Source organism: Oratosquilla oratoria, chromosome 1 (genome assembly GCF_046742065.1).
Source record: "Oratosquilla oratoria isolate Oo_2021 chromosome 1, ASM4674206v1, whole genome shotgun sequence".
Classification (NCBI taxonomy): Eukaryota; Metazoa; Arthropoda; class Malacostraca; order Stomatopoda; family Squillidae; genus Oratosquilla; species Oratosquilla oratoria.
The window spans coordinates 61,622,986-61,648,718 of record NC_134777.1 but is presented as its reverse complement, the minus strand read 5'-3'; the positions used below and the strand labels follow the sequence as shown (position 1 = coordinate 61,648,718).

Here is a 25,733-nt window from a genome sequence, read left to right as displayed (position 1 = left end):
TAAAACCACACTGTTCCTCACCAATTACCTCCTCTCCTAATCCTCTCAATCAAGGCCCTCTCATAAGCCATCCCAACTACACTTAACAAGCTGATCCCTCTGAAACTACTACACTCACACTTGTCCCCCTTTTCCTTGTAAAGTGGAACTATACAGGCACTCCTCCAGTCCTCCGGCACTCTACCCTCTCTTAAACAAACAATAAATAACCTCACCAGCCAGTCCACCATAACTGTACCTCCTTTCTTCAGACATTCTGCATGGCATCCATCCAACCCAGGTGCCTTACCTGCTCTCATCATCTTAACAGCTGCTTTCACTTCATCCTTCCTATCTACACAGGGAGTAATTAAGATCCTACGTACATTAAATACAGAGAAATCATTGTGTGATGATAATGTACATCCAGCAATGTCAAAGAACTTGGGAGGACTGTCAGCACAACCACTAAATTATATTTTTAAGAAAACTTTAGAGACTGGAAAAACACCAGATGTTTGGAGGATGGCAAATGTGACACCTATCTTTAAAAAGAGATCAAAGATATTTGCTTACAATTACAGACCAATAACCTTGACATTTCAAGTGAGCAAAATTATGGAAACTTTGATTAGAAATTCAATAATAAAGCATCTTGAGGAACACAAATTGACCAAAGGAACTCAGCACTTTTTTTTTTTTTCTATCAGAAATATCTTGTCTCACAAATCTACTGGCATTCCTTGAGAAAGTAACATCTTACATAAATTCAGGCTACCCTGTGGACGTCATCTACCTGGACTTCTCTAAGGTTTTTGATAAGGTTCCACACTAAGGGCTGTTAAGGAAGATTAAGGCACTTGGGATCGGAGAGAGCATACAATAATAGATGAGTGACTGCCCAAAGGAAAGAAAACAGAGGGTTGTCATAAAGGGGACACAAATTGGAATGGAGAAAGGTTAAGAGCGGTGTACCTCAGGGATCAGTATTGGGGCCTCTATTATTTACTATATTTATAAATGGCATTGATGATAATATTGTTTCTCACATCCTCAAGTTTGCTGATGATACGAAAATGTTTAATAAAGTTGTAACAAAGGAAGATGCCAAACACGTACAGGGTGACTTAAACAGAATGTATAATTGGTCAGAGGCCTGGCAAATGTCATTCAATGTAGAAAAGTACAAGTGTCTACATATTGGCCATGGGAACATCAAATATAAAACTAGGGGAGCAAGAAATTATTAATGTAGAACAAGAGAAAGATTTGGGGGTGGAAATAAGTACATCGCTCAGTCCAAGTGCCCACATTGCTGAAGTGGTTCCAAAGGCCAACCAGGTAACGGGAAACATTAGAAGAACAATAGAGTATATGAGCAAAAACGTCATAGCAAATTTGTATAAACCCTTGATAAGACACCATTTAGAGTACCGTCATCAAGCATGGAGACCTCATGTGCAAAAATATATTGACAACACTGAAAAGTTGCAAAAAAAGAGGGTGACAAGAATGGTGCGCAGTATTAAGGATGATCCCCACGAAGAGAGCCTGAAGAAAGCAGGGATTGTGACACCATAAATGATGAGAGTTAGAGGCGACCTTATTGAAGTATTTAAAATAACAAATGGACTGGAGGGTTTAAGAGTCGAGGACTTTATCAGGGAACAAATAGAGGACATCCACTGAAAATCTTTCAACAACGACCACGACTCGACATAAGGAAGTACGTTTTCTCAAATAGAATTGTTAACGAGTGGAACAATCTACCAAGAGAGGCAGTTGCGGCAAACACAGTGGATGGATAAAAAGAAAAAAATTGATCCGTTAATAAGGTAAATGGGGGGGCACCACATGAGCCAGTGAAGGCTTACTGCCCCGATCCTAGGCAGACCACCTCAACAGCAATAACGTTGAGGTGGCTTTGCTAAGGTGGTAAGATGATAAGATGGTTATAACAGTAATAATACTAACAATAGTAATAATAGTTATAGATTAAGATGGTTGCGGTGATAATGAAGATGATGATGATGGTTGTGGTGATAACGGTGGTAGGGATGACGGTGATGACGGTGGTAGTAATGACGATGATGACGGTGGTGATGACGATGATGATGGTAGTGGTGATGATAGTGATAGCGGGGATGATACAACAATGCTGCTATTAATGATAATAGCAAATCATCATAGACAAAGCATTAACAATAAAAATTGTGACTTTTTTTGTTAACTGGGTGGTGTCAAGCCTTTTGTAATGTAAGTTTTCCATTTACTGTATCTATTAACCTTGTAATTAAAAACAAGAACACCACAACCTTGTTCCCCTGCATACTGTAAAGGTCGTCTAAACAGGTTCGAGTAGTGAAATTAAAGACAATCTTTGTTGTTTTTGTTGTTTTTTTTTCAAAAACCGTTCAGGCAAAAAATATGCTTGGAGTAGGCTACCCTCCTTAAATGGGGGATTAAGCCATTGGATATATATGCATATGACCACGTTGACTGTTGATCATGTTTTTTTTCTTCATAATTCATTGATTGTACTGAGCCTCCTGAGTCAATCTTGGTGGACTATTAGATTCACTAACACCACATAACTTTCTATTTCATCATTGATATAAAGATAACATGTATCATATTCTATAGTCTGATTATATCATAATATACACACCAAATCTTCAACAGGGATGACCAAGTCAAAGCATACTTTGCGCCTAACTCTACTCGAGAGAAAAGCCCGAAAAAGGACATGTGGCGGTATTCTTATCCCCATGAAGCAATCATAGCAATAGATGGTTTTATTCATCTAAGAAACGGCCCTCAGGCTAAAAGGGTTTAATCTTATACCCTTGGTCCGTTTGCCAGATACAGGGGTTCTAATTCCCTATCCAATCCAATCTCAATTTGATACCCATAGACATCGAAGAGACTTTAGAAATTGACAATAAGGGCCATAGGCCAAAATATAGTGGTATTTAGTGAATGCCCTACGCTTCCACTCAGTGTTGAAGTAGTCCCCAATAGGCTAAGGACCAGTAGTCAATAAACATGGGGCAAGTGAGAAGACAGGTTGAGACTCTTGTTTGGATGATTCATCTGGGTGGAGGGTCCTCGTCGCATACAGAATGGATGAACAAAGAACAGACTGGTTCTTCTATTTTGAAGGACTGGGCTCTCAGCCTGGTTTCAAGGGATGGGGGGGTTGGAGGGGGGCAGACGACGAATGGACAGGCGACGGTAAAGACGATATAGTGAAGACGACGAAGTCTTAGTAGACGACAATAGAGACGATGATGAAGATGACGATTTTGAAGACGACAGTGGAGGTAATGATAAAGACGACGACGATTTTGAATAAAGACGCCGACGAAGACGAGAATGGAGACGATGAAAACGACGACGACGACGATGAAGACGACAATGGAGACGATGAGGATAACGACGGGAAGGACAGTGATGACGTAGGTGATGAGGATGATGTTCCATATTATTACGATGACGTAACCGATGACGTAGACGACGACAATCTATACAAAGACGAAGTAGACGACGATGAGAACAATGATGACGCAGGTGATGATGACGACATAAAAATTCCTTTTGTTAAGAACAGATTATTTGTTGTTTAATTGTTCTTTGTATACTTGATCATTTACTTATGGAAAACTGTGAGTCGTTTGCTGATTCACGGGAAGATGAACGTATATGGTCCGAGTGACCAAAGTATCTATAAATTATTCAAAAAGCTGCAAAATGATGAGGAACTGTTGATAACTATTCATCACTGCCATGTGAAGCAATAAACAAATCCATATGCACACACACACACACACACACACACACACACACACACACACACACACACACACACACACATACACACAAATACACACACACACACACACACACACACACACACACACACACACACACACACACACACACACACACACACACCCCTAGCTGGGGGCATAACACCTTTCGGTGTACGATCATCACGTTACACTGTCAATCATACAGAGTAAAGCAACCACATGAAGTTCCCACTCTAACTTCCTGTGAAATGTTTAGAAAGCACAAACGAAATAGGTGAGTGTCAGGAAGGAGAGAAAGAGAGGGGGAGATAGAAATAGAGGGAAAGGGGGAAAGAGCCAGAGAGAGATAAAGAGAGAGAAAAATAAGGGGATAGAGAGAGAGATAGGGGAGAGAGAGAGAGAGAGAGAGAGAGAGAGAGAGAGAGAGAGAGAGAGAGAGAGAGAGAGAGAGAGAGAGAGAGAGAGAGAGAGAGAGAGAGAGAGAGAGAGAGAGAGAGAGAAGAGAACTAGAGAGATAGAGAAATAGAGAAAAAGAGATAAAGATAGAGAGATAGGGAGATGAGATAAAAAGAGAGATAGAGAAATAGAGAAAAAGAGATAAAGATAGAGAGATAGGGAGATGAGATAAAAAGAGAGATAGAGAGATATGATAGAAAGAGAATGAGAGAGCGAACAGTAGAACGGAGGGAAAACAGAAGTCAAATGTGATGGAAATTAGTCTCGAGTCACAAAGGAATGCTGCGTGAATCTGGACCGTAAGGAAGTAACTACAAGTCACTATCCCATATAGGTAGAGGAGGAGTAGGAGGAGGAGGAGGAGGAAGAGGAGAAGGGGTAGTAAGATGATGAATTAAAGGTGGGAGAAGACGGTAAAGGGGTTGAAGAGAGGTATAGGGTAAGGTGGAGGAAGGGAGGAGGAGGAGGAGGATAGAAGCGGAAGTAAAAAGAGAGGTAGAGAAAGATGAAGAGGATGAGACGAAAGTGTTTCAGGTAAAAGAGGTGGAGGAGGAGGAGGAGGAGGTAGGGATGAAGAAGGAGGGAGGGAGGAAGGTGAAAGAAAAGAGAGGGAGAAAGAGAGTAGACTAGATGGAGGAGGTACAGAGGGAAGAGGAGGTAAAATGGAAAATAGAGAAGGAGTAGAAGTGGACGGGTAGTTAGAGGAGGACGTGGAGGGTGAGGAGGAGGAAAATGGGGAGGAAGTGGTAGAGGGTTTTCGGAGAGGGAAGTAGAGATAAAGGAGGAGGTAGAGGGAGGAAAGGTAGAGGGAAAGGAGGAGGTAGAAGAGGATGAATAGGAGGAGGAGTAAGAGGAATTGTGCTAGATGGAGGAGATGTAGAAGAAGTAAGGAGCATAAGGTAAAGAAGGTGGAGTGGGGTAGGTAGGTACAGGAGAAGGTGGAGGAAGAAGCTGTCTTGAGGCCGAGTTGAACCGAGGCGAGGGCCGAGGACAAGGACCAGGAAGGTAGAGGGTGCCGGTGGGCGGAGAGGGGAGGGAGGTAGGATGCACAGGAATCTAAACTAAAACTTCAGTGTGGCTTTGGCCTTTGTGGCGTACGGTCGCGGTCTCACGGTGCTCGGTCTCTGGGACGCTGGGTCATGTTTACTCCGCCCCCTTTTTGTGACGTCATGGATGCCCGCTAGGGCGCTCTCTCGGGCCCTCGTGTTTACACCACACGGTTCGAATCAGGACAGGTGCGTCCCACAGGTGGAGTGTTTGGATGGGCCCCTGGTGAGCCTTAAACGGCTGTTGTTGTCATCTGCATCACGATTGTGTGTGTGTGTGTGTGTGTGTGTGTGTGTGTGTGTGTGTGTGTGTGTGTGTGTGTGTGTGTGTGTGTGTGTGTGTGTGTGTGTGTGTGTGTGTGTGTGTGTGTGTGTGTGTGTGTGTGTGTGTGTGTGTGTGTGTGTGTGTGTGTGTGTGTGTGTGAGTGAGTGAGAGAGAGAGAGAGAGAAAGGGAGAAGGAGAGAGGTACGCAGGGAAGGGTTAGTGTGTGAGGTATTGGTGTGTGTGTGTGTGTGTGTGCGTGTGTATGTGTGTGTGTGTATGTGTGTGTGTGTGTGTGTGTGTGTGTGTGTGTGTGTGTGTGTGTGTGTGTGTGTGTGTGTGCGTGTGTGTGTGTGTGTGTGTGTGTGTGTGTGTGTGTGTGTGTGTGTGTGTGTGTGTGTGTGTGTGTGTGTGTGTGTGTACGCGCGCGAAAAAGAAAAATAGAGAGAGAGAGAGAGAGAGAAAGAGATATGAGGGGGAAGGTGAGTGTTATGTGTTTGTGTGGTGCATGTACGTATAGGTGTTGATGTGTGTGTATGTTTCTATGTATGAGAGAGAGGTTGAGAGAGTACGTGTGTTCGTGTGTAAGTGTGCGTGTATGAGCGTAATGTGTGTGTGTGTGTGTGTGTGTGTGTGTGTGTGTGTGTGTGTGTGTGTGTGTGTGTGTGTGTGTGTGTGTGTGTGTGTGTGTGTGCGTGTGTCTGTGTGTCCGTGCATGCAATGGTTTCACTGAACCCAGTGTCGTGTATATCCGGAGTACCAAAACAGAAAAAACGAAGAAAAAAAAAAGAAATGCAACGTCACTCCTGTGTTCTGAAAGGATGATATTGCCAGAGGCTTTACATCAGCTACGGATAGATCCCAGTACATTTTTAAATTTATTTATTTGTTTATGCATGTATGTATCTATTTATTCATTCATTCATTTGTTTGTTCTTTGTTTTATTTATTTTTATTTAATCATTTATTTATTTACTTATTTATCTATCTATTTATTTTATTTCATTATTTTGCCATGTTCGTCTCCTTCTGGTCACGTGATATGGGCACCTTGAAACGATGACAGTTAACATCTGTGGACCAATCATTTCTGAATATGTCCAAAAACAAAAGAAAAAGAAAATCTATTCGCTCATTCACTTCCCCAATTTAGCATCGTCCGTCCCCCTCCCCGTTCCCATCCTTCTACCCCCTTCCTCCTCCCCCTCCCTCTCCCCCTCCCTCTCCCCCCTCCTCTCCCCCACCTTACCTCCTTCCTTTCCTTTTTCAACTTCTCCAGATACCCACTGCCTTATCCTCCTCCTCTTCCTCCTCCTTCTCCTCCTCCTCCTCCTCACAATACTCCTCCTTCCTCTTCTTCCTCCTCACTACTACTCCCTCCTCCTCGTCCTCTAGAGTCTGTATCAGGACACTGAGGAGATTCCTTACCTTATGCTCGAACACCTCTTTCTCTTTCTCTCTAACACATCTTCCCTCTCTCCCTCCCTTCCTCCCTTCCTCCCTTCCTCCCTTCCTCCTCCACCGCTCCCTACCTACCTCCTTGTCCGTATTTCCTGTCTCTTGTTTTTGTTCTGTCGCTTTACCTTTCTCTGTCTCATTGCCATTCTCTGTCTGTTCCTCTGTCTACCTGTCTCCCAGCAGTCATAACTATCTGTCTCTTTTCCATCATCCTACCTGCCTGTCTCCCGGTCTGCCTGTCTCCCTGTCTCCCTGTGCCTGTCTATCCTTGCCTGTCTATTTCTACCTGCCTTCTTTTGTCTGGCGGGTTTCCTGTCTAGCTGTTTGCCTGTCTTGCCTTCCTGTCCTGGACGTTTTTCTGTGCGATCGCTGTCTGTCTAAAACTTTACCTATATATCTGCCTAAATATCTCAGTCTCTGTATATATCTGATTTTAAGTCTATCTATCAATATGCCTTGTATGTCAGCATGTCCGTATGTACGTCTGTCTGTGTTCTTCTGTCTATGGTTGTGAGTCTGTCAGTGGCTGAAGTCATCTCTCTTGTCTTTACCTGTCTTTTTCAGTCTTCCTCTGTCACTGTGTCTGTCTGAATCTCTGACAATGTCTGTTGATTTGTCACTATATCTGTCCATTTATATGCCCGTCGATCTTTTTCTGTCTGTTGGTTTCTGTCTCTCTCTTCCTGTTTGTTTCGTCTGTTTGCATGTCTTTGCTTGTCTGGTTTCAACTGTCTGGCCGCCTCTTACATTTATCTATATACATCTATATATACATATACTCTTATGTATATGTATACGTACCCTACGTCTAAGCCGCCACTTTTGTGAGCGCTTTCGTTCCGTACGTCTCTTAGATTTTCAAAAGTCTTTATTCACTTCCCCTTTCTTCACCTTCACCCACCTTTCTCTGGTCACCTCTTTTCCTGTACTAATTAACAAATTTTTAGTCGGTTGGCTCTATGCCTACAAGTATTCCTCTTTTCAATTACTATATAATGTACTTCGGACAAGGGGGAATAGATTTTCTTTTCTTTCTTGAATAACGGCTACACTGCGTACTTCTCTAGGTACAAACTCTGAATCCCATGAGAAGATGCATTGTTACGTCCCATGTAAGTTCTGCAGTGACGTCATGATTTCTTCAGTTCAGTGATCTTTAACTTTATATTTAAGATCCTCCCCTAAGGGCGTGGTCTTACAATCCTGAACCAATTGAATTTTCTCTCCTCCTCCACCCTTTCTCCAATCAGATTCGTTGTTGCAATGTCTATATGCAATATTGTTTACTTAAGCAATCTCGAATCACTACATAACTTACTTGGTTTACAAGTAGTCAGCAAAATACGTCATACAGGCTTCCGGCCATTTTTATGACTCGAAGCGGAGAGCAAGTTTATTCAATTGTTCGCTTACGAACTGTTGTTTATCAAACACCCAACTCATAAAAATGTAACCCTCACCATCTACCCCACTTTCGAACCCCGTCTTTCTACCAGCCTCTTACACTACGAATAAATATATGGTTATGTGTACATATGATTATATATTATATACAAATACATATACATATGTATATATAGATATATATACATATATGCAGGCATATACTTATGCATACGTGTATACATATACAAATGGGTGTACATACGCATATAATTATAGGTATGTAATACAGTATGATAGTGCTTAAATGTATCGTCTGTTTCCACCACAAGTAAAGACCTCATTTAGAGAAACGATTTGGAAACAGAGGTGGTAGTAGTTTTGGTGGTAACAGTCATGGTAGTTTAGTGGAACACCCGCAGTATTTTAGTCGTCCCCGGGTGAGACTGGAAACTACCAGTGGTAGTTTAGCGGTTGCCCGACGATTCTATTCAGTGTTGGAGTGATCTCCGTTAGACTAAGGAACAGCAATACATAGATATAGGATACACGAGGTATTAGGTCAAGAACCCCCGGGTATTGTCTCATGTCGTTCTTCAACACTTGGCTGATGTTTACTTGAGCGTTCTTTCGCGTCGTTCTTTCGTTCTAAAACCATCGTATCCGTTTCAAGCACATCACTTCTGTGGTTACGACTCTTCCTGTGCCGCAAGCAATGTTTGCAAAGAATAAAAGAAAAAAGTGGAACGGACTGGATGAAGATGCAAGGACAGCATTTGCACATCTGAAGGTGTTATAGACGTTGTGTATCACAGAGAAATCTATAGTAAGTAGAAAGTTTGTTATAAATTGTGAATCTAATAATGGTCTAATGACGTTTAGTCACGTGATCATTGGACTCATTCAACGTGTATTCACTTTTAGTTAAGGCATTTTTTATGTTGCAGTACTTGAACATTACATGGAAACAAATACATATAGGTTCTACGATACCCTACTCCACTTCTACGATACCCTACTCCACTTCTGAATCTTCTGTCATTTCAAGAGTTTTGTAGTAATGAAAGGTCGAGATTAAAGAATACGAAGCGTTTTTTTTAGTGGAGTAACATAGCATAACTCCAAGTAAATATCATAACTTATCATAACGCCAAGTGAATATCACACAGATTATCCACTCCTAAACCAACCTCAACCCAACCCCAGCCATAGCCTAACCCCAAGCCTCAACCTTAACTCTCAACCCCAGTCTCAATCCTAGCCCCAACCTCAACCCAGCCAAAGTCATAGTCCTAACCCCTAACCCCCCCAAACCCCAAACCCCAAACTCCAACACCTAACCACTAACCACTAACCCCCAACCCTAACCCCTAACCTCCAACCCCAACCTTTAACCCCTAAACCCCAAACCATAACCCCCAATCCCCATCCGCCAGCCCCCAAACCCAACCCATAACCCTCCAACCGTCCAACCCCAACTCTCAACCCCCTAAACCTCAACCTGCTAAGCCCAATCCTCAACCCCAGCGTCAATTCCAACTCTAATGCCAACCTCAACTGGAAACTCAACCCCAACCTTTACCCTAACTCCAACCCCTGCCCCAACCCCTACCACAAACACTACCCTAACCCCTATCCCAAGCTCAGTATGTATATAAGCCCAAACCCTAACCCAAACTTTTGCTCTCAGCTTAAACCCCCAACTCCAGTCCAAGGCTAAAGCCAAGCCCCAGTTACTACCGAATCCCAAATCCAGCCCAAATAATAGTCCTGGCCCCAAACAAAACCCCAAACTTAAGGATAACACTATTTCCAGCCTAAATCATAGCCCATGTTCCAACCTCAAGCTAAACCTTAGCCTTAGCCCCTGCCACAACCACATAAGCCCCAGTCCCTACCTGCCCGTCTTGTGTGTGTCCAACTAATCTTCGAGTCCCTCTGGTGCAAAACTAATCAATTTGTTTTAACGAACAACCCAATCACACAATTCGTATTCATAACACTCTTTGATTAACCTCTAAAGGTTGATGAGGCTTCTTGTCATCTGTTGAATTAGTGATTGGGCCAATAGATATAGCGGAAGTACGTCTGTTAGAATCATCTCCCACTCACAACTTTTTTAGCCTCAATCAACGTCCTTAGATGACAACTAAGCACTCCTCGTTTCCTCTTCACAGACAACAATCTAAGGTTTCTTCCAGGATATGTCTGTTTATGGGCCTCAAGACCGTTGCTGACTATCGTGGGTCTATGAATCTCCAGTCTGTGAAACTTTATGCAACATATTATAATATTACTTACGTTTTATCTAATTTTTGGGAGGAGGACAGGGTATTGAATGTTAGTGATATATATATATATATATATATATATTTATTTTTATCTATATATATATATATATATATATATATATATATATATACATGTGTGTGTGTGTGTGTGTGTGTGTGTGTGTGTGTGTGTGTGTGTGATATATATATAAATATATATATAAATATGTATATATATATATATATATATATATATATGTGTGTATTTATATAATGTATATAGATATGTACACATATAAAATACATATAGATATTGAATAAAATAGTGACAGATTTTGAATGGTGGTGGAGAAAGAAATGAGGAAATAATAGGAGAATTTAACGCTGACGTTTCGACCTCACAGTGTCTTTATCAAAGCTTACAACATTTGATCACAATCGGACAAAATATACCCACTGCCTTCATCTCTCGGGCCACCTGGGAGAGATTAATGTAAAAGTTTTATTATTTTCTAAAGTTATTATATGACTGGTAGGTTTTGCTAGACTTACGAAGCCTTCTCTATTATTTATGTTTTCATTTATATTTATATATGCAGCTTCAATTGTTTTTCTCAACTTTTTTGTATAACCTTTATTAGGAACAACCGCATTATTCCAGTCAGGGAGATGATCTTGTTCTTCAATGAGCCTAACAATGGAATTAGTTGTCCGGTGTACTTTTACATCATTTTTATGTTCAATTAACCTTTTTTTAAGTCCTCGACCAGATTTTTCATAGTATGCTGAAGGACAACTTTTACACGGAATTTTATGTCCCACACTATTTTCATCCGTCGCGTCAGTGTTTTCATATTTAATGATCTGGCTGATCTTGTGACCTGTTGTCCTTGCAATTTCTATGTCCGCTTTCAAAAGGAATGCATCGAGGATTGGACTTATGTCAGTGTTTGGTACAGTTATATAACGTGTTTTCCATTTTTTACTTTTGTCATCTTATTAGCTTCGCTTTCTTTTTTAGTTTATACAAGCACCTGGCTTCGCCAGCCACGGCTGCGCCGTGGGTGCTTGGCCTGCGGCGCTGCTCGCTTCGCGCCCGGGCTACGCCCAGTTTTACCCGACAAAGTAATGCTTCATAAAACCTTCAGAAACACTGTCTTCAATTTGTCCATCAAAAAGTTCAAGACTGTCAAACATTTCATCGGAATATTGAAAATCTTTGTTGTTTCGTAGAGAATTATTGAACTTAATCACCTTTCGATGAAATTCCCGCACAGATTTCTTAACACAAAAAATTTTGACAGCCTGGTATAAGCTTGGAAAAGTTTGGGCATGTTCATTCCGTAATCGGCAACTCAAACTCTTATCATTTTGTAAAGCGGCTTTTGAAAGTTTGCGAGTACCTGTAACCCACTTCTAAAAATGTCTTTGACGTTTCTTTTTGTCGGCTTTGGTTTCTAAAGGCATTGTTCCTGGTGATCTAATCGTAAGATTTGTTGCCCTCCTTTTTTAACGTTTAAAACTTTTATTACAAACGTGTCCCTTTTTGCCGGTTCAGTGGGGGGCAAACATACACCCGGGTTCATTAAAAGACAGCCGGGAGTCATTTAAATTTAGTTTTTCTTAGATAATAACCCTTCATGATATTTAAGCTTAGCCCATTCAACTCATGCCAGCCGCCTGTTGTGTAGATACGAAAAACCGGATATGGTAATGCACTTTATAAAACACCTATACATATGTGTAGTCATGAGAGACACTGAAATGCTTTCATATTCTTCATGCTAGCCCTTGCTATAAACAATTAAATACTAGATTTTTTTTTTCAAAGTATGTCCTTTTTTCATCATGTCATCTGAGGTTAAAGGGTTGAATGTTTTCATGATATGCTCCACTTCTTCTTAAAAAGAAACCTATTACTGTATCTGATTTTATTCTCTCACTATGACCTGAAAAATAGTGTATATAATCTTCTATATACCGAGAATTTGACATTTTTTCCTTTTCTGTGAATGGTGGTATCTAGAAAAGTTAATCTGCTATCCTGTTCCATTTTAACTGTGAATTGTATGTTTTTCTTTACGCTGTTTAACCTTCATTTGCATCTCTATCCTATTGTCTGATGTTTTTACGGTAGTGTCACGTATTGTTACTTTTGCTACGCTTGTTTTATGTTCACATCCATGTAACTTTTTATTTGTATTTTATTTTTGGTACCAATATTTCATTTCTATTGTAATGTATTTATTATTGTAATGAGGTATGCTTTGTACATGTGATTGAGAGGGTGAATCTTTCCCAGGATTACCACTTCGACGATTTATAAGGAGTTAACATCTAGTAACCATTATACCACCTGAAGACGATTCCTGGACGGGAATCGAAACGTCGGGCAAATAAACCCTTCAATGGAGTCTGGTGTTTACAGTTTTTTCCAATATGGATCCCAGACTCCAAATCTTCACTTACATTGAACAACATATATATATACACATATATATATATATATATATATATATATAAATATATATATATATATATATATATATATATATATATTTATATATATCTATATATATATATACATATATATATTTATATATATATACCCGATATTAGAGCATGTCTGGTTAGTTTAAAAGAGGATAGATAAGTTAGATTAGGGAAATGGCTTCAATTTTGGGAAAGGAATTCCAAGACAGGGATGAAACCCGTTAAGAATAAAACCCTTAACTACATGGCAAGACGTGCCCAATTGTAGACGACATCAATCAATTGAGGGACAGCATATGGATAGATGACGCCATGATTGGGATCTGCATATGATTAGGCCCTTCGTGATTGGCTGGACACAAGCTCTCTGATAAGGTGCCAACACTCATCAGATTTATCATATGAGTAGGCAACACATTCCACAGTTTGGTCGTTCACAATCCTATCTGTATTGTGACAATAGCATTACTCATTTTAATGTTGGTTTGAAATACTCTATCAAGACCTTTGAGGAAGCTTCCGTGTTGGCCTCGATTTTAGGAGTCTTCGTTGGGCGTGGAATTGATTGAGAGAAAATAATGAAAAAAATAGATATCAACAAAGGTATTTCATTTCATACCCATCCATTGGATGCTGAGATGGATCAGCCATCGGAGTGCTTGTCTCGAGTGCAAAGGGTCCCAGGTTCGAGTCTTCGAAAGAACTTTAATGCTACAAAAGTTTCAATCCTTCGTCTATATTCAAAATGATCTTTCTCGACGCTTAACCAAAGCTTCCGAACTCGAGAAAATTAATTCAATTTTGACCGAAAGTACACTGATCTTAGTTTTGATAGAAAGGTATTTACCTCTTCCAAATGGTGGTGCACCCCAAATATTTTATTCTGGCTGAGGCTACGATGATTTATTCTTTCAATAGATTCACAGTAGCAAAAGGTGTCCGGACAGTCGATGGTCAAATTTTCGTGAAGAATAATGAAAACCGTCTGTAAAATGGGCGCCTCACCAGATCGGACCAATGACGGGTACCTTTTTGCGGTGGTCCTTCAAGATGGACAGCGGAGAGGAACGTACCCCTGATGCCCGACCTCTTCACCTTTTCCTCCTTATAAAGGGATAGCTGAGTCAAAAGACAAACCAACCCACACAAAAGTTCCACGTTGTGCAGACATTCCTAAGCATAGGTATCTTAGCAACACAGACGTCATGAGAGACAAGAAAATTGTAAACATTAAGAAGAGAACTTCATAGCCAGCAAGTTGTTTTTTTTTTTTTAATGCGAAACACCAGGACAACCATGGCCGCCTGTAGGTGTTGGGAATCGAACTCAGGCAAGACCGAAATCCAACTAACTACAGCGGAACGAAGTGTCAACATTATTCTAAACCAGAAATCACGAGACAGCCATCCAACAGAAAAAAAAACATATATATATATACATATATATATATATATACATATATATATATATATATATATATATATATATATATATATAATATATATTATATATATATATATATATATATATATATATATATATATATATATCAGTACCAAAATAAATAAATCTCCTAAACTAAGATACCACTACGCTAAAAATTCTAAAACACTTGTAAATCGAAATCCAACAAAAAATCCCATCGCTTAAAGAATACTACAATACCCAAAAAATTCCCAGGTCAGAATATCTACATAACAAAATAATAATAGAATCACACAGGTAGAGAAAAAATGGTAGCTAAAAAGTCTCAAAAAATGTATGTTGAAGACCCGACACAAATGAAATATGTATCAAATGTCTCGACACAAAACACAAACGTCGAATATGCCCGATTCCCTTGAAGAATCCTTAAAGTCCCAGCCACAAAAAATAAATGAATACGGTACATAAATAGACACCGATAAATAAAGGAATGAATAGATATACGAATAAATAGATAAATATACAAATAAATGAATTAATAAGTAAAGAAAAAAATAAAGGAATAGACAAAGAGATAATATAAAAAGAAAGAATTCATCACTGTAGTTCCAAGAATACTTCACCAAAATCCTACAACACAGACGAAAAAAGAAACATACAAAAAAAAGAAAAAAAAAAAAAATCCCACAAACCCAATCCCCCAAAACAACGCAAAATCTCAAATTGTCTCCCACCTGCAAGACAGGCGTAGCCGTCTGTGCTCATGTGTTTATCAAGGACGTTTAGTCTTACAACTCCCTCATTCCTCCCACATCCCCCTCACTCCTCCCACTACAAGATATCTATAATCACAACAAATAAGTCTTTTCTTTCTGTCACGGTACGTACATTATATATTTTGTATTTGTTAATGTTAGAGATTGTGTTTTCTTACCTGTGGGTAATGACTTCCCCTCGTTGAAAGAAAGAGCCCTATCAAATTTAATTGTAGAATAATTATTTTCATGCTGTAATCACAACTAAGCAGTAAATTTACTAAATAATTAATTGATTAGTTTATTAAACATTTATTTATTTGTTCAATTATTAAAAAAACAGATGAATGAATGGATAAACAAGTAAGTAAATACATAATTGGATAAACATATAGGTCAAATAAATAAACGAAAAATGTACAAATAAACATATAAATACAAAAACAATTATTTTATTAGATAGATTTATTACTAGATTGGTATGTATTTGTAATTCCGCTTCCTCTATAGAGACGATCTCTAGGAGTCGGTACAGCGGTTTCTTTTAGCTCTCCCGGTCCAAAGACAACCAAACACCAAAATGATAGGATCTGTGTCTTACAAAGGATTACAAAGGCGGAGCATGCCGACAGGAGACCTTTTGGTCCATATCTAGGTCGGATGCGAAAAAAAATCATAATAATAATAAAATAATAATTATAAAAAAAATATAATAATTTATGCAACAAACAAAATACATAAATAAATGCATAGGTATAGTTGAATAACAAACAAACAGGTAAATAGTAAATAATAATAAATTGACACATAACTAATAATAAATGAAAATCAAACAGACAAATGATAACAAAGCAAAAACAAATAATATAAAATAAATTATAATCATTACAGCATCTTGCTTAGGTGTTTATCTAAATGAGTCTTAAAGCTTCGAACTGAACTACATTGCACTACCTGTGCAGGAAGTCTATTCCATTCATTAACCACACGGTTGGCAAAGTTGTTTCTACCTACTTCCAAATTGAATCTATTTTCGGATAGTTTGAGACCATTGTTTCTTGTCTGATTCTCATTCAATGTGAAAATTTTGTCACTTTTGATGTTGTCAATTCCCTTTAAAATCTTAAAGACCTGTATCAAGTCACCTCTGAGTCTACGCTTTTTTAGGGAAAACAGATTCATATGTTTTAGTCGATTTTCGTATGATTTATTTTTTTATATTTGGAATCAGTTTTGTGGCTCGCCGTTGTACTTTTTCCAGTCTGTCAATGTCTTTAATGAGATTCGGTGACCATACAGAAACAGCATATTCCAAATGTGGACGAACTAACGATTTATATAGCTTGTTAATGAGCGATGGACTTTTGAAATCAAAAGATCGCGCAATCAGTCCCAGAATCTTATTTGCTTTCTCAGAGGCTGAAATACACTGCTTGGATGATTTGAGGTCGTTACTGATAATTACGCCGAGATCTTTTTCACTATCCACTTTTGTTAACGAATTTCCAAATAACTTGTAATCGTACTTATTGTTGTTTTTACCTATGTGCATTACTTTGCATTTACTCGTGTTAAATTTCATTAGCCACTTTTCAGACCATTGCTGTAATTTATCTAAATCTTCTTGAATATCTAATTGGTTAAAGTGATCATTTGCCATTCCGCACAGTTTTGTATCATCAGCAAATTTGGAAACAGTAGATCTTAGTCCATGGTCTATATCATTTATATATACTATGAATAGAAGTGGCCCAAGAACGGAACCCTGAGGAACTCCACTTGTAACATTTTCCCACCTAGAAGTCTTCCTCAACACACCTCTGAAACCATCTCCAACACTCCGCCAACACTTCGCCAACAATCCCAATTCTCTCCCCGCTCTCCACATTTCTCTAACACACAACTTCTCCCTCTTCCACTTCCCCTTTCCCTTCCCCTTCCCCTTCCCTCTCTCCTCTCCCTTTCTCTTCTCTCCCCCCTCCCCCTTCTCTTCCTTTTCCCTCTCTCCTCCATTTTTCTCTTATCTCTCTCCTCCTAGTAACTTGTCACCTTTTACGCCAATATTCCTACCTAGCAACCTTCTCCACCTCCTCCTCCTGCTCCTCCTGCTCCTCCTTCTCCTCCTCCTCCTCCTCTTCCTCCTCCTTCTCCTCCTCCTCCTCCTCTTCCTCCTCCTTCTCCTCCTCCTCCTCCTCCTCTTCCTCCTCCTTCTCTTCCTCCTCCTCTTCCTCCTCCTCCTCCTCCTCTTCTCCCCTCCTCCTCCTCCTCCTCCTCCTCCTCTACATCCTCCGCATCCTTATCTCTCTCCTACCTTTCTTCGTCGTCGTTATCCTCTTCTTCATCATTATCCACCGCTACCTCTTCCTCCTACTCCTATCCCTCCTCCTTTTCCTCCTCCTCCTCCTCATCCAGCTTTTGTATCCGCTTCCACTCCTCCAAATTCCAAAAAGCCCACACTATTTTGTATCCTACCCCTGCCACTCTTCTCCCAACCCTTTCACTACCCTCCCCTCCCATCCCCTCCCATCCCATTCCCTCCCATTCCCTCCCACATCTCCCTATTCCCTCCCACCCCTTATCCCATCTCGTCCCAGTCCCACTCTGTTTCTGTATTTAATCAATTTTACAACCAAGTGTGATAAGTCCATTTTCTGTTACTCTTAGTCCTTTTTCTTTCATTTTACTTCAGTAATTATCTTTTTCTACTTTTTCGAGACCTTCGTCATCAATTGTAACTGCTTTACTTTGAACTTCAGACTCGAAGATTACTTTAATTTTACTTTTGCTCATCTGCAGACCTAAATAGAAAATTTCTTTGTTGAGATACCCGAGCATATCTCTTAAACCTTCTGCTGTTTCTGAAATGAGAATAATGTCAACCACAAATCTCAACTGAGTGAAATATTTCCCCATTAATGTACAGATCCTTCTCCTCCCAAATGAGCTCTGAAAATCCCTTCGAGAGAAGTAGTAAATAATTTGGGTGAAATGTGTAAGAAAAGATTGTATCATGATGTTTGACTCCTTTCTAGATCTTTATTCATTTATTTATTTATCTATTTATTTATTTGTGTATTTACTCGTTTATTTATTTGTTTACTTACTAATTTATTTATTCATTTATCTACTTATATATCTATTCATTTGTTCGTTTGTTGTTTACATTTTCGTTTATTCATATTCATATATTTAATTCTTTATTTCTTTATTTATTAATTTATTTGTTTATTTGCCCATTTATTTACTAGTTAATCAATAGATTCATTGATTTACTTGTATGTATATATTTATATATCTATATATTTATATAATTATTCATATATTCGTCTATGTATATACTTACATATTCATTTGCATATTTGATTATCTATCTATTTGTTCATTCATTTATTTATCTATTTATTCATCTACCTATCTATATATTTCTAATATCTCATTGTTGTCGAATCACTGTTGCATCTTTGGCATGAATTTTTTGTGGAAGCTTTACAAAGCGTGTTACTTCGCATTTAATATCTACAGTATATGGTATCTACCAAATCAAAAGCTTCGTAATCTGCGTTGTTGTTGTTGTTGTTGCTGTTGTTGTTGTTGTTGTTGTTGTTGTTGTTGTTGTTGTTGTTGTTGTTGTTGTTGTTGTTGTTGTTGTTGTTGTTGTTGTTGTTGTCGTTGTCGTCGTCGTCGTCGTCGTCGTCGTCGTCGTCGTCGTCGTCGTCGTCGTTGTTGTTGTTGTTGTTGTTGTTGTTGTTGTTGTTGTTGTTGTTGTTGTTGTTGTTGGTGGTGGTGGTTTGGTGGTGGTTTGGTGGTGGTGGTGGTGGTGGTGGTGGTGGTGGTGGTGGTGGTGGTGGTGGTGGTGGTGGTGGTGGTGGTGGTGGTGGTGGTGGTGGTGGTGGTGGTGGTGGTGGTGGTGGTGGTGGTGGTGGTGGTTGTCGTTGTTGGATGATTAACGGTTGAATATCCGTTCTTAAATCTTGCATGCTTTCTGGACTGTTTTTAGGTAAACGTTTACTTAGTCCACTTATATACATCTTAGAAAAACACTTTACATACTATTGATAGCTAATTAGACGATCATTTCCAAAGTGTTTCTGGTCTCCTTTCTTGTAAAATGAAATTACCATAAGAAGTACATTGTACATCCTAATTACTCCACTCGATAGCCTCAGTCTTATTTTAGCATTCAAATCACCCATTACTATATACGCACACGCACACGCACACACACACACACACACACACACACACACACACACACACACACACACACACACACACGTTTAAATAAAACTGCTTGACGTAAACCAGACATATATCTGAAAGACTCAAATGAACCATTTCAAAACAAGGACCATGCGTAAGGTGAATAACATTGTCTTAATCAAGCAAAACAGAATAAATAAAACCACCAGTTTGACAACAACTGGCCTTGGTAATGCCCTTGGATGCAGCTTCCAAGAAGCGAATCTGACCTTAGTATACCTTGATCTTAACCTTGCATGAAAAGCTTGACGTAAAGTTGATTTCAAATTTCTTTGTCAAAACCTTGTTTTTAGCCAGACCAAAGTACATGATGCCAAGACAAATCAAACCAAACTAAATTAAACTAAATGAAATTAAACCAAATAGAACCAAGCAGAGTCAAACTAAACCAAACCAAAGTAAATTAGATAAGATATTTTAACCACCCTTCTCTCCAGACTCGCTCATACAAACGCTCCTTCCCCCATCAAGTGATCAGGGTGAGGAAGGAGGGGAGGGGGAGGGGGAGGTTGGGAGGAAAATCTTTTATACGACTCGTTTTCGATATACGTGCCAAATGTCTTTGATTTTTTTGTTTTGTTTATCATTGTTTAAACGTTTCTATACAATATTACCTTCAGTGAACAATGTAATATGTGGAGATATTCATACCACTCGCTGAGTAACAAGAGATAATTTTGAAAATTTGTAATCCTGAGTTAGACGAAGGTTTTTGGTTGCGACTGAACAGTCCCAAGCAAAACTTTTAACACACTCTACAGTCCTCACGACGTTAATGTGCGTTTTTTCGAGTACGTGATACAGTGATACATTTTCCTATGTAGTATTTAGATTACATTTGAATCATTTTCGTGAATAGATTAAATAAAAATTGTCAGATAAATTATTTCAATTTTTTATCATAAAAACACTGAGTGAGTCAAAAATTCTGCTCGTTACTTAACATGAAACATGGAACATTGACCTTAACATCTGTTGACCTTGACCTTTGAAGGACGACTTCTGGCACTTGTTCGGATATTTGTGTTTATTCTTTATTTGTATGAATATGCGAGTGAAGGTGTAACTAATACGCATACATTCATAGAGAAAATTAATGTGGGTATGTAAAGACATAGGAACATACAAACACGCGTACACACACACACACACACACACACACACACACACACACACACACACACACACACACACACACATAACATACACAAAAACACATGTACACACGCACACTCACATACACACACACTCATACACATACATAGACATTCATACGCATACGTGCACTTTAGAACTATAAAAGAAGAAAAAATGAGGTACAAAAGAAAGGTGGGGTTGAGAAATCTAGAAATGAACGTAAGTTATTCTACATACTTGCCAATAGCAAGTTGACACACAGAGAAAGAATATCTAAGATTAAGACAAAATAGATATATAAATAAATGATAAATGAAATCTTCCACTCAGTATTCACCAAGAAAGAAATTTCTCTGGATGAAATAGGCAAAACTAAGTACTTTTTTCAATAACAAAAGTACGCGAAGTGAATAAATTTTCAGAGAATTTGGAAATAAGAAAGGCCTCACAACCGGTTGATATTTCAAAATGGACACAAAAAGAATACAATAGACGGATAGAATAAATCAAATGATTGTATGTTCCCTTGGAAAAGGGAAGAAGGGAAGGTGCCACCGGACTGTAAGTTAGGTAACATAGTACCAATCTTCGTAGGAGGAGGCGCGGAGGAACTCTTGAATTACAGACTTGTGTCCTTCACCTGTATAACATCTAAATTGTGTGTGAAAAAAAAATTAAGTGATTCTTGATTGAGATTTAATTTGTATTCAAAAAAGAGAATACATGTATAACCAAGCGTGGTCGTTGTGCTTTATGATATAGAAAGGTGGGTTGACTGCATATAAGGACACAGGAAAGGATTTCGACAAGGTACCACACAAAAAGTCAATAAAGAAGCTAGAAAACGTATATTCTAAAGGGAGCACATGGAAATGGATAGAGGATTTTCTGAATGATAGGCATGTTCAGACAATAATGAAAAAATAGATGCCACCTTAGAGAGAGGTGACTCGTGGGTTATATTCTTAGTTTATATCAATGACATGATGCACTGAACATGTTGCTATGAATCTTACTTGCTGATGATGCCTAGATCATAAAGACTGTAAAATGCGAAGAGGTCTCCAACTGGTCACAGGAAATTTTTATATAGTTTGTAAATAGATACAAAAATGAAAGATGAAATTCACTGTCAAGAAATTCAAAATCTTGTAATGGTGCAAAGCAGAAAAATATCCCTGAAGAGACTGGAAATGTATTCATTGCGAAGGGGGAAAAGGATTTAGAAATGTGTGAAGATTATAAAGAGGATCAGCAAGTTATAACTTGCTGATGAGTATAAGATGGCATTTTATTACATGAATGAGGTTAGGATAAGACGATAATAATGTCTGATCCACCCCCATACCGGAATGTACAGCAGTAGTACGGTCACCAGACCTAGAAAATAAATATTCATATAAATAAATAAAATGAAATGAAAACATAGAATAAAAAGGAAAACACCAATTATCCCAAGCCTGGCTGGTTTTCCTACATTAGAAGAGGAAAGACAAAGACAAGATAGGAAAACGATATTTAGGTCAGAAAATAGAAAGAGGAAGAAAAAAAGCCTTGAGATGAAAGATCAACAAGAGGTTATAGTAGAGAGAAAATAAATACAGGATTACTTAAAGAAATTTAGAAGGCACAGCTTTCCAGAAAGATGCGTCTATTTATAGAATAATAACATGAACAAATTTAAGTTAAAGTTTGATGAAGGGAGAGCTATAGACGGGACTTCATGAACATTCCTCTGATTTCATATACTGTAACTACATAAACACACACACACACACACACACACACACACACACACACACACACACACACACACACACACACACACACACACACACACACACACAACTCTCTCTCTCTCTCTCTCTCTCTCTCTCTCTCTCTCTCTCTCGTGGCGCGGTGGTTAGAGTTTTCGCTTGCCGCTACGGCGGTCCGGGTTCGAATCCCGCCCAGGGCTGAAATAATTTCAGTATCGCTGCGCTGCGGGTTGTTACTCCAACTCTCGTGGGCGGGGAGTTGGGGATATGTGTGCGTGTAAGGTCATAGTATTACTCATAGATCGGTCATACGACCTCTGAACTCTCATCCGGAAGGTTAATAAATGTCGATCACGAGTCCAACACATGATTCAATACCATTGTGAATCATGATGAATCACACACACACACGCACGCACACACACACACACACACACACACACACACACACACACACACACACACACACACACACATTCTCTCTCTCTCTCTCTCTCTCTCTCTCTCTCTCTCTCTCTCTCTCTCTCTCTCTCTCTCTCTCTCTCTCTCTCTCTCTCTCTCTCTCTCTCTCTCTCTCTCTCTCTCTCTCGTGGCGCGGTGGTTAGTGTTCTTACCTGCCACTACGGCGGTCCGGGATCGAATCCCGCCCAGGGCTGAAATAATTTTAGCATTGCTTCGCTGCAGCTTGTTACTCCAACTCTCGTGGGCGGGGAGTTGGGGATATGTGTGCGTGTAAGGTCATAGTATTACTCATAGATCGGTCATACGACCTCTGAACTCTCATCCGGAAGGTTAATAAATGTCGATCACGAGTCCAACACATGATTCAATACCATTGTGAATCATGATGAATCACACACACACACGCACGCACACACACACACACACACACACACACACACACACACACACACACACACACACACACACACACACACACGTACAGTACACACACATTCTCCCTCTCTCTCACGTGTTCGTATGGAAGAACAACATCTTCATTACTATATGATTCCTGTGGTTTTTGTGGCTACGAGCAAGTGTCATTCACACCTCCAGCGACTCGGGGACTCATCTCACACTTCACACTCTCTGCTCACGCCATTACACACTTTACACCTTCTAGACTGAGCCTGTTTCTGAGGTGAACAAAATCATCTGGTGTCAGCTAAGGCAGAGGTTATCAAGTACTTTAACAGCTTGAAGGGATTAATAAACTATTTGATTGTTTTAGTATGCGATTGCCGTCCAGACGAATGGAAGCTTGTGAAGATACACAGCATAGATAATTCAATGTGTCGCTTCTTCCCGAAGAGTTCTGCTGAAGGGTCTGAGGTCTGTTCTTTGTAGCAACAGCTGACCAATTTTTTTCTAATAACACTTCTGTTTATTTTTTATAAATTTATTAAATCGCAGTGTGGCAAATATATGAAGTCTAGAAGTCTCGATGATATTGTCTTATCTGTACGACAGTTGAGTTTCACCCCAATATACAAATTTTCTTAAAGTAAACTAATTTATTGGTGTCTTGAGTGTCTCTGACGTTGAATTCAGTTCCTAGATCCATGTGACAGTTGGGTTTCATTCCAATATACGAAATTTCTTAAGAGAAATTAATTTGTTGGTTTCTTGAGGTTCTCTGATGTTGGCGGTAGTTTCTACATCTATATGACAACTGAGTTTCTTACCAGTGTACAAAAATTCTTAAAATAAACTCGTTAATTGGTCTCTGAAGTTGACGGCACTCCCTGGGCACCAAACCCTAGATCTATCCAAAAAGAAATTTTCTATTGATGTCCGTGCTGTGTGAGGTGAGTAATAAAACCAAAAAATCTCCAAGTAAGACGTTTTTTAATGTCATATATCATCTGTAGATATCGATACTTGTAAATTTCAAATTTCATTTTTTATCAAATTATTCTTATATAGATATTTCCAGATTATATAGATATTTCCAGATTATCATAACCTAACCCTAGAGTTGCAGGGTTAGGTTAGGTTAAATTAGGTTGAGGTAAATTAGGTTTGGCTAGGGCAGGTTAGGTAAGATTAAGTTAGGTTAGATTAGACTAGGGCAGACTAGGTAAGGTTAGACTAGATTAAGTTGTATTCGTATATAACAGTCAGAGTAAAATTTACTGGAAATGATATTAACATAACTCTTAATACAAGTATATTAACATGCATAAAGATAGAATATGCTAGTTTAGATTAAATTTTTCACAATATATTAGTAAATAAATATTTCTAAATTTAATCTAGACACATGGGAGAAAACAAGAAATATATATATATATATATATATATATATATATATATATATATATATATATATATACATATATATATATATATGTATATATATATGTATACATACATATGCACGTATATATAAATATATACATATAAATATATATATATGTATACATACATATGTATGTATATACATAAATATATATATGTATATATATATATATATATATATATATACATATATATATATATATATATGTTGTGTTAGCGTGGTATGATTGTATATATTATCGTACATTGTAATTGTGTGTTGCTTATTTGGGGAATTATATGTTTCCCCCTCTTTATAAAATTGTCATATGTTTTGTTGTTTGTTGTTTTATTATTTATTGTAATTATGTGTAATCATTGTGTATATTGTAGTTATATTGGATATCGCATAATGCAATGCATGTCTGTTCGCGCCAAATTGGCAATATTGCCTTGGCGTTAGTGGAAAGCCATCCCTCATTGTATACACACGCATATTTGTCAGTATCGGAAAAATACATTGTGTTCCGGCAGTTTGTCTCTCATTAGTGGCTACCCAATGCATTTGGTGGCAGCTGTGGGATATGTATGTATGTATTCTCTTGTAGACATACGAGGTTGAAGGCTAAAGAGGATTCACTGTTGATTATTTTATTGTGTGTAGATTCAATACAACGCACAATCTTTTTATCTTCAGGGTTGACGTTTCTCAATAATTCTCCAATTGTTGCCGAAGTTTCAATACTTCCTGGTTCCATCTTCTGGGCGATCTGATGTGCGGGGTCTGTGGTGGTCTTATTTGCACTTCGAGCTGGGATCATTGGGTTCCCTGCAGGAAGGTGTCTCCTCTGATTGGCTGCCATAGGCCAATAGGGGATACGGGTTATAGGAGATCTGGGAGACCTGTCCCAGTGCTTATACTGGATCTGTCTGGGCTCAATCTCTTCATGGAGGGTA

General features: G+C 38.8%; 1 protein-coding gene across 5 annotated transcripts in view; it reads left to right on the top strand.

Moving 5' to 3' along the window:
- Positions 1–5,319: 5,319 nt before the first annotated feature.
- Positions 5,320–25,733, top strand: part of LOC143032120 (uncharacterized) — a 447,989-nt gene continuing 427,575 nt past the window's right edge. For 3 of the 5 annotated variants that reach the window (XM_076196657.1, XM_076196825.1, XM_076196700.1), the window contains exon 1: positions 5,321–5,482. The gene's annotated coding sequence lies outside the window, so the exon portion shown is untranslated. Of the gene's footprint in view, positions 5,483–25,733 lie in introns of all 5 variants that reach the window. The other 2 variants (XM_076196747.1, XM_076196609.1) reach the window with 1 other exon arrangement.